Source organism: Rhagoletis pomonella, unplaced genomic scaffold (genome assembly GCF_013731165.1).
Source record: "Rhagoletis pomonella isolate Grant_MI unplaced genomic scaffold, Rhpom_1.0 Rhpom_scaffold_05787, whole genome shotgun sequence".
Lineage (NCBI taxonomy): Eukaryota > Metazoa > Arthropoda > Insecta > Diptera > Tephritidae > Rhagoletis > Rhagoletis pomonella.
In genome coordinates this window covers 1-9,768 of record NW_023464326.1, presented here as the reverse complement: position 1 = coordinate 9,768, position 9,768 = coordinate 1, and the positions used below count along the sequence as shown (strand labels likewise).

The following is a 9,768-nucleotide window of genomic DNA, read 5'->3' as shown; positions in this document are numbered from 1 at the left end:
TTACGAGCAAAAAGCGATGTCTTCTAAGAGAGCAATCCAGGAGTATTCCTTTTGATTTATGGGGGAGCTATAGGCACCTCGTTCAAAAGAATTTTTGTGTTATTGGAAAAATTATCATAGGGAAAACTACAGAAAATATTTCATATAGAAACAATATAAGGAGGATGCAATAATTTAATGTCAATAGGACACATTTAAATGAAGGTGCGTCGGTATGTATTGCAACTTTTGTTTAATTTTAATAAATATTGTATTAGATACCGCTAAATACTTTTCAGATTTGGCAAATTATTAAGAGTGTCAGCACTTACGCATGACTCTGTGGTTTTAACGTTCATATCAAGCCGGTCCAGATCTTTTACGGGGTGATAAAGATATCGGATGGGCAAAGTCACCTACACATTAAAACAAGAAAGTTTCATACACTCCCTACTTGCGTGAACTCCTGAATACCCAAGCATCCCTGAAACCCAGGACATCATGTAGTTATCTTACCGTTTTATTATTATTCTGTTTTACTTTTAATGCATTTGTTCGCAACAGCAACTCCAAAATTACTCAATAATGTACAAGTAATAAGTATTATTTATGTTTTGTCTGATCTCGTACTTATAGGTATCAGTTAAGACCTTTTAATCTTGCATACAAACATGTGTTTAAAAAATTAAATAAATGGATTGCGTAAATAGCAAAATCGTCTAGCTATTGTGTGGGGCAATGAAAAGCTCTTTTATTACTCGTACAAGAGGCTTTCGGGATGCCAACCATGGGAGTACTCACTTATTGCTCGTTTGGGAGGAATATAGGATGTTTTTCTATGTGCACTCCCTTGTTGTCTTTTTGGGAGGTATAGGGGAGGTTTTTATGGGAGTACTCCCGTATTGCTCCGAGGTTTGTGGGATGATATTTCTGTGTGTGCTCTCCGATTGCTCGATTAGGAGGTAAATGGGATTACTCCCCTTCCTAAGACATACAATGTTAAAGGGAGTATACGAAATTACATGCTTATACACAGAAGCATAGGGAGCAATGGGGAGTATTCGTATACTCCCCAGGGAGTACTCACCGAGCAATCGTACGATGCTCCCAAGTTCTACTGGGTATGAAGTTTTCAAATACTACTGAATGCAATCAACATACTCAAATACTCTGGAAAAGAGGAACAGTGTTTTATGTAGCAGAGCTCTGTTGAGTAACAGTGATCAGTTCCTCAAATTTACGATGTTCGCATTTTTTTGTTCCTACCTTTTTAAGTACTCTAAAATATATGTTCCATTTACTCATGTACACATGTGAAGAGTATTTCTGCTGGTATATTTGCAGTGCTTTAATATATATACTTATATATGAATGCATTTCATTTATTTTCAGCCGTAAAAGGATTTACTTTTCAAAAATGCAAATAAAAATTGATTTTCTTTGGTTTGTAAAATTTGTCTATACGTACTATATAAAGGAATTTGTGATGACCTGAATTGTTAATCTAATAAAAAAATTGGTTATTTTTCCTTACATTTGGTAACTTTTTCGTTTTATCTTGGTTAGAAGGTTCGTTGAGCGGGGGATACACTGAGTACATATCTCTCTATTCATTGCTCTTCTCTTTCTATGCCATGCAATTCTGCAAACACATTCCTGGTTCTGTTCGATGGGTCTGTTCGATGAATTGGGCTCTGGTGTTAATGAAAATAAGAAAATTAGTATCGACATTCTGTGCAAACAAAATGGTGGTTTTCACGTGGTACATTTTAATGCGCGTAAACTAGCTATGAAAAACTGGATTATGCTAGGTGTGTTTTTGAAGTCTGCAGTGGATGTTATTTGCGTTTCTGAGACTTGGTTTCATAGTGACCTCCCCGATTTCAACCTATCTTTAAACGGTTATAATTTATTGAGGCATGATCGTTATCTTAAAAAGGGGGGGAGGAGTTGCAGTGTACTGTAAAAAAAGTCGCTTTAGATGCATTATTTGTTGACTTGTGTTAGATTATGAGCGTATTCTGATTTGAGGTGATTTTAATGTTAATCTATTAATGTATGATTCAAGTAGTAGTAAGTTACAGGACCAGTTGGCAACAGCAGGGCACTGGGTTGTTAATGGAATTACACCAACGAGGTATGCTAATAACTCCACACCTAGTCTTCTTGATTATTTTATAACCTATGACCTCTTACATATTCTTAAATTTGTCCAAGTAGATTTTATTTCCGACCATGATTTAATTTTTTGTACTCTAGATGTTGTGAGGAATCGTCCAGGTGTAGGTGCTACCTTTTGTATTCTGATTTTAAATCGGTGAATGTAAACTCTTTGTATTCAGACCTGAGTAATATAAATTGGAATGATTGTTGGTTTCTTACTACTGTTGATGATAAACTTGACTTCTTCAACAATAACTTGTCCATGTTATTTAATGTGCATGTTCCACTTTGTTCTGTAAATGTTATAAATAGTTCGCATCCCTGGTACAATTCAAAAGTTAGTTCTGCCATTAGGAAACGCAATAAGTTTTATGCTAAGTGGAGAAAAAATTTGACGGGTACTTCTTGGCGCCGTTACACGAAAATCCGAAATGAAACTACTGCTATAATAAGACAAGCAAAGCGTTGGCACAGTTACTCAAAACTAGATCCTTCACTTCCGTCCAAGCAGCTGTGGCGCAATCTAAAGCAGTTTAAAATGCATGGCAAAGAAAGACCGGAGTGTGAGATTGACGTTGATGAGCTTAACGACTATTTTATTTGTTCTAATAACAAAACCAATCGTGCTCATGTGTTTAAAGATTTTGTATCTTGTGCTAGTCCAAAACATGAGCTCCAATTTATGGGAGTGAGTGAGGTTGATGTCCTGAAGGCGCTGTCAAAAATTAAGTCTAATGCTACAGGGGAGGATGGAATCTCGCTGAAATTCGTCCAACTAGTAACTCAATATATAATAGGCCCTCTAACCCATATCATAAACCATTCCTTTACTAGCTCATGCTTTCAAGAAGTTTGGGAAAAGGCTATTATTATACTAGTTGCGAAGAAGACAAATGCTACTTATGCTAGCAACTATAGACCTATTAGCATACTGCCTGCCTTTTCAAAGGCTTGCAAACACTTAATGGCTGCACAAATTTCATCATTTGTGCAAGAAAATAAACTACTGTCTTCACTGCAATCTGGATTCAGGCAAAAGCATAGTTGCTCAACGGCAATGGTCAAAATACTGGACGATATTCGTATAAACTTCGACAACGGCGACTTGACACTTCTTTGCTTACTCGACTTCTCGAAGGCATTTGACTTAGTGGATCACAATTTGCTGTGTTTGAAGCTTCAAAATTATTTCGGCTTCAAAGACAGTGCGGTGAAACTCATGGTCAGCTACCTTGAGGGTAGAACGCAAAAGTCAAGCAAATCAATATCCCGATCTAGATTTGTGTATACTGGTGTTCCACAAGGCTCTGTCCTTTGTCCACTGTTATTTAGTATCTTGGTCAATGATGTTTTTTCTGTTTGTCGGTATGTTAATGTCCATGCGTATGCTGATGACATACAGTTGTACTTGTCTAGTAGTATTGGTCACGTTGAGGATTTATGTTTCAAAATAAACCGTGATTTGTCTGCTATTTCTGTTTGGGCTAGTGGTAATTCTCTATGTTTAAATGCGTCAAAGTCGTATGTCTTGCCTATATGTAACAGTGTGGTGTATATCGATAAGATCCATAAATTGTTGATAGGTTCCAGTTCACTTAGTTTTACGGATAAGGTTAAAAATGTTGGGTTTATTCTCAACTCTAAACTTAACTGTACTGATCATATAAATAGGGCTGTGAGCAGCGTATGGGCTATACTGCGTAAGCTGAGTCTCTGAAACATTTACGCCACTAGAAACTCGACGTAAACTAGTTATCCAACTAATTTTGCCAATTATCACCTACTCTGAGATAGTATACAGCAAACTGGATTCAATATCTTGCCATAAACTCAATGTAGCATTTAATAATGCTACTCGTTACGTATGTGGGATTGATAGATATGAGCATGTTTCTGCCTGGAACACAAAGATCCTAGGTTGTAGTCTTGAGAATTATTTGTCCGCAAGGAATTGTATATTTATGTATAAACTTACTGTATTCAAAATACCTGCCTATCTGTTTGAGAAGCTAATACCAGTAAGGTCACTGAGACACAACTGCTTCATTATTCCGAAATTCAACTACCTAACATCATCCAGACTATTTTTCGTTAACCCGGTTAGGGCCTGTAATTCGTTACCCGATACCGTAAAGACTGGATTAAGCAGATTCAACTACAGGACACAAATTTACAATTATTTTAAAACAGTATGATTGCATGGTATTAGATCTTCAAAATTTGTCTCTATCTTTCTTTACTAAATTTCTTAAGTCCTACTTTTCCCTACTTTTTACTCTACTCTTTCTTCTACTTTTCCCTACTTCTACTCTACTTTCTAAGTCATATTTGTTCTTATTGTTAAGTTAAAAAAAAAAAAAACAAGTAAAAAGGGGCTGTCTTCGGCTATGCCGAAACCTTCATACCTTTCATGAAAATAAAAAAGCTGTCTTTCATCTACTACTTCTTACTAAATTTTCAGCGTAAAAATATTCAATATGAAAATACTATTTATTTTTTTATAAATATCTAATAAATATTTACATCGTACATACAAATTTCCTTATGGCTGCGTTTCTTTATACATTCCGGATAATCCCATTTCACAGCCGGAATAAACAGAATACGTTTGAAATATACGTTAACATCATGGTGCAATAATGAAAGGTGTTGTACGTTGTGACAGCTCGAAATCGAACTACCTTAGGTCAATATTGTATTTTGGAAGTACAAGATAAACGGGAATAAAAAAAAGCCTTTTAGTTGAAAAAGTACTAAATTGTATGCCTTCTCAACAGCGTTCCGATTATCAGAATAGGTATATATATGGCTTGGTAGTCTCATAAAATTGTAGATAATTAAAATAATAAAATTAGGCGTGTTTTTATTCACAGGAATATGATATGCTTAAAATTTTCGAGCTGATGAATACCCAGCTAGAACAGTATGGCTTATATAATTCCTTTTATGAGCCGTATCACTAAGAAAATTATCCCTTATGAATTTGAAATGTGTCCCTTATATTGTACAGGCCAAAAAGAGGAATTCATTTACGTGTGATCTTTTGTCCCCCTCTTTCATATAGGCTTCTTTTGCGCATATATCAGGTTTCATAGCTGTTGACCATACCAATAATGCCTCATGCTCAGTTTTACTTGATCAATTCGTGTTCTCGAGAAAAAAAAATTTCACGATTCAAAAATCTGAGTATAGCCGCCAAATTCATTGAAAATTCTTTGTTTTTTGCCCTATATTTCCTTTGTATGGTATTTTCAACAAAATATAGGCCAAAAACGATAAATGTTCAAACTTTGGAGAAAAACAATTTTTCAGATTTTTGGATCGTGAAAATTTTTTTTCTCGGAGAACACGAATTGATCTAGTAAATCTTAGTATGAGGCATTATTGGTATGGCCAACAGCTATCAAACCTGATATAGTCGCACTAAGGTTTTTTTGTGTTCCACAGTGTTATACAAGGGATACTTTGAGGAATCATATAAGGAATTATACATTACCCAAGTCCACGTATATCCAAGTTCGTATCATACAGCAAGCATTGACTACTTTTTAAAGTTTTATTTATTTGTTTTTGAAATTGACGACATATTTCAGAATTTGTAATTAATACGTTGTGTTCATTTTAGTAAATCCACTTTTTTAATTGTACAAAATTTATTATATACATACAGTATCGGTCATATCAATAGCAACCCCATTTCAAAGTAATATTATTTCCCTCTCATGTTAATTTATTTATTGCTAAGAATTTGCAACAAAAGTAAAGTTGAATTTCTAACAAAACTCATATAAACCGAATTTTAAAACTTCGTAGAAAACTACAAAAAATACAACAAATTTTCAACCAAAATTCAAACTTTTTTCTCAGAAGTGTTAGAATTTTTTGGAGCACTCAGTTTTATAGCCCCTTCAATTTTAATCTAATTATATGCAAGTTTGAAGTGGCTAAAAATTACCTTAGTTTTTTTAGAATCGATTAAAAACAAATCGTGTTTAATCGTCTTCTATATAACGAAAACTTCGACCATATATCGATTCCTGAGTAGAAGATCGACCTATCTCGGCAGCCAGGTCGAAAACGCCCGATATCAGAAAGCTTTTCAACGCCCTATTTCAAAATTTGGCTGAGAAACGCCCTATTTTAGAATTTGTTTGAAAAATGCCCTATCTCGGAACTCGGTTCAAAAACACCCTATCTCAGCACATTTTCGAAGTATTTTTATTTGTGATAGGACTTTTTTGAACCGACTAATAATAATAAAATATGTACTATATACATATCTAGTTTCAATATAAAAAAATTTATGTACACCATTAATTGTGTATACATATCTAAGTCAATATATGTGATATACATGTACATACATCTACATACATATCGTCGTTTAAAGTACAAAACCATGTATCAATAAATTGCAAAACCGCGTATAGAGATAATGCAAACCCACGTATGCGAGGTTGCATAAATTAATTTCTAGAGAGTAAAAACACTCATATTTCAAAATGGTTATCTTTTTGTAAAAAGCAATCGCATTTTTTGGCTAGTATATTTCAGGAAGAATGGATAAGGATTGATCCAAAAACGTGTGTGAGCGAATCCAATTTTTAGCAGCAAATGTCAGTTACGCGGTTTTGTACTTTAAGCGACGATATGTATGTTAACAGGAACGCAGCAATCTAATACACGGGTGGAGCAGGAACGCAGCACAGCAGAAGCATACAAAAAATCTGCAAATAAATGGTTTTTTAGGTTTTTAACAAACGAGAACCTGGTTTCAACTTACTTCAACGTGTCTAAATCACAACGCACACACTAATGCAAAGGCGCAACAGGAACGCAACACTATAAAATACGGGCGGAGCAATATACAGGCGGAGCAGGAACGCAGCACAGCAGAATCGTCCGAAAAATCTGCGAATAAATGGTTCATTAGGTTTTGAAATAACAAAGAGCTCAAATGGAATGGTTCAGCAATAAAGTCAAAATAATATGTTGTAACTTACGTGTATTAGCTCTTAATCACAATACCAGCACAGGTCGGTCAGCGAAACACTAAGGAAATGACCTAATAAATGCAAAATTATAATTTATTTGTAAAATAATTCGGTTTTATTACAATACTTACCAAATTTCACGCAATTGGAAAACAAATGTCAGCGAATAAGAACAAAACGAACAACGAAAATTGAATCAATGTAGCTTGTTCAGAATTTTTTTCTAATATTTTGGGAAATGTTCAGTGAAAATAGCAAAGAAACAACACAGTTTCTCCTAAGGTAGTTCAAGATGGCGGATTAGAGCGAGAAGTTGCCAACGTATAACACCTTTCATTATTGCATCATGCGTTAACATATCATCAGGAACGTTCTAAAGAATAAGTAAACAAAAAAGTTTATTCCAAACGTTCAGAATGAATAAAGAAATTCAGCTTATGTGTTCAGTTAATTTTTATACCCGAGCGCACTTGTGCACAAGGGTATATTAATTTTGTTCACATAATGGTTGTTTATAACAGCCAAAAGAATCGAGATAGATATAGACAAATGTATACATAAATGCTCAGAATGAATAGAGAGGTCGACTAAGCCATGTCTGTCTGTCCGTCCGTCTGTCCGTCCGTCGGTGTACACGATAACTCGAGCAAAAATTAAGATATCTCAACGAAATTTGGTATGTAGGTTTCCATTTATCCAAGGTAGGTTGGTATTGAAAATGGGCGAAATCGGACTGTAACCACGACCACTTCCCATATAACGGTAATTTTCAGAAATACGAAAACTGCTATATTTTAGTAACTACTGAAGATTATTCACTCAAAATTTATATTTACAATAACTTTTAGACGAAAAATAAGAATATTATACATTTTTGGAAAATGGGCGTAGCCACGCCCACTTATGGTTACATGTGTACATCTTGGTAACCGCTGCACCAATTTCTTCCAAACTTGGCACAGTTGTTGGCCTTGGCATAGCATACCAAATGGCCGACCATTTTTAAAATCGGACGATAACCACGCCTTCCCATATAACGGTAATTTAGAAAAATATAAAATCTTCGATAAATCAGTAAATATTAAAGCAAATTTATTCAAAATTGATGCTTGCAACAATTCTTTACCAAGAAAGACGTTTATGATAAAATTTTGGAAAATGAGCGTGGCACCGCCCACTTATGATTACATATATGTATCTCGGTAACCGTTATACCAATTTGTACCAAACTCGGTATGGTTATTGTGCTTGCCACACAAAAGCAAAATGTTGAAAATTATTGAAATCGGACTAAACTTACAGCCGCTTTTCATATAGCGGTAATTTTCAGAAATGCTTTAAACTGCAATATTTCGAAATTTAAGGACGCTAATTTGCTCAAAATTGATACACCCCGGCTTACCATCTAGCGGTAGGTTTCGGAATGGTGAAAAACATATATTTAATACTTGCGCCGGGTATTTAATGTTCGGTTCCACCCGAACTTAGACTTTCTTACTTGTTATTTTATTCTTTATTTAATTTTTATCTACTACTTTGAAATTTCAATTACATTAAATACTAGTAATGTTTAGCAAAAAAAAACCGACTTCAACTCCCATATAAAAAAATATATATATATTATATATCTCATGATCCACTGATCGGATGTCAACCAGATTATTATGGGACCACCTCTGAGACACTACCTTTCCGATGCAAAAAGAATTATCGAAATCGGTTGACGTGGTCCAAAGTTATGCGGTAACATACATAAAAAAAAAAGAAAAAAAAATAATATGCCGACGAACTGATAACCTCCTCCTTTTTTGGAAGTCGGTTAAAAACAAAAACACTTATGATAAAGTAAATTAAGAACAACAAAGTGTTTAAATACAAACGTATGTGGTACATGTGAAAATATAATAACATTAATCGCCAACACTAAAAAATATCCCGTCATGGTCGCTGAATGAGGTTTCATATGTTATCGCCCTTGTTCTGTCTGCAGAAAATCTTGCCAATAGCCAATCAATCGCGGTGTTTTGCTTTGTAGTAGGAAGATGTTCCAGTAAGGAATGCAATCCTAGTTGGCTCAAGCGCGTTCCAAGAACATCATTTGACGTAATGCGACAGACATTAAAGTCTCCAACAACTATTAATTCTCCATTATTTCTATTACTCAGCTCCTTTATATCTACTTCCAATATTCTCCTAAATGCTGGTAATGAAAAAGATGGATTTCTGTATACTTCAGCGACTGCCAAGTCTGGTTTTGATATCGCCAGAAACTGATACACTTTTCCGGCTACATGATGCCTTTTAATGAAACTTGTGGTACCAGGCTGGTCTGATCTAAGTATTTTGTGCAAATAAAACTACGTTATTTCACTTTCTGGCCCAACGTTTCGCTAAAACATTTTTAGCTTCTTCAGGGGCAATTCCGTTTAATTAAATCTGTCACGAACCATAAAATACAAAAACACATTATAACCAAAGATAATAAATGGAAACATAAAAACATGTACATATATGGAATTAAAATGACAAGAAAAACTACAGATTGAGCTTGAGGACAAACAATTTGACTCACACTATTTTAACATTAATACATACGAATTATTGAACACTAAATACTAATAATCTATACCAT

General features: G+C 34.6%; 1 long non-coding RNA gene across 1 annotated transcript; it reads right to left on the bottom strand.

The window, feature by feature from the left end:
• Nucleotides 1-6,513: 6,513 nt before the first annotated feature.
• On the bottom strand, nucleotides 6,514-7,326 carry LOC118755277. The gene is made up of 4 exons (XR_004994998.1): nucleotides 7,268-7,326; nucleotides 7,146-7,207; nucleotides 6,926-7,053; nucleotides 6,514-6,869 (listed from the first exon to the last, which is right to left on the bottom strand). It is a non-coding gene; the product is annotated as an uncharacterized LOC118755277 (long non-coding RNA).
• Between the last annotated feature and the right edge of the window lie 2,442 nt (nucleotides 7,327-9,768).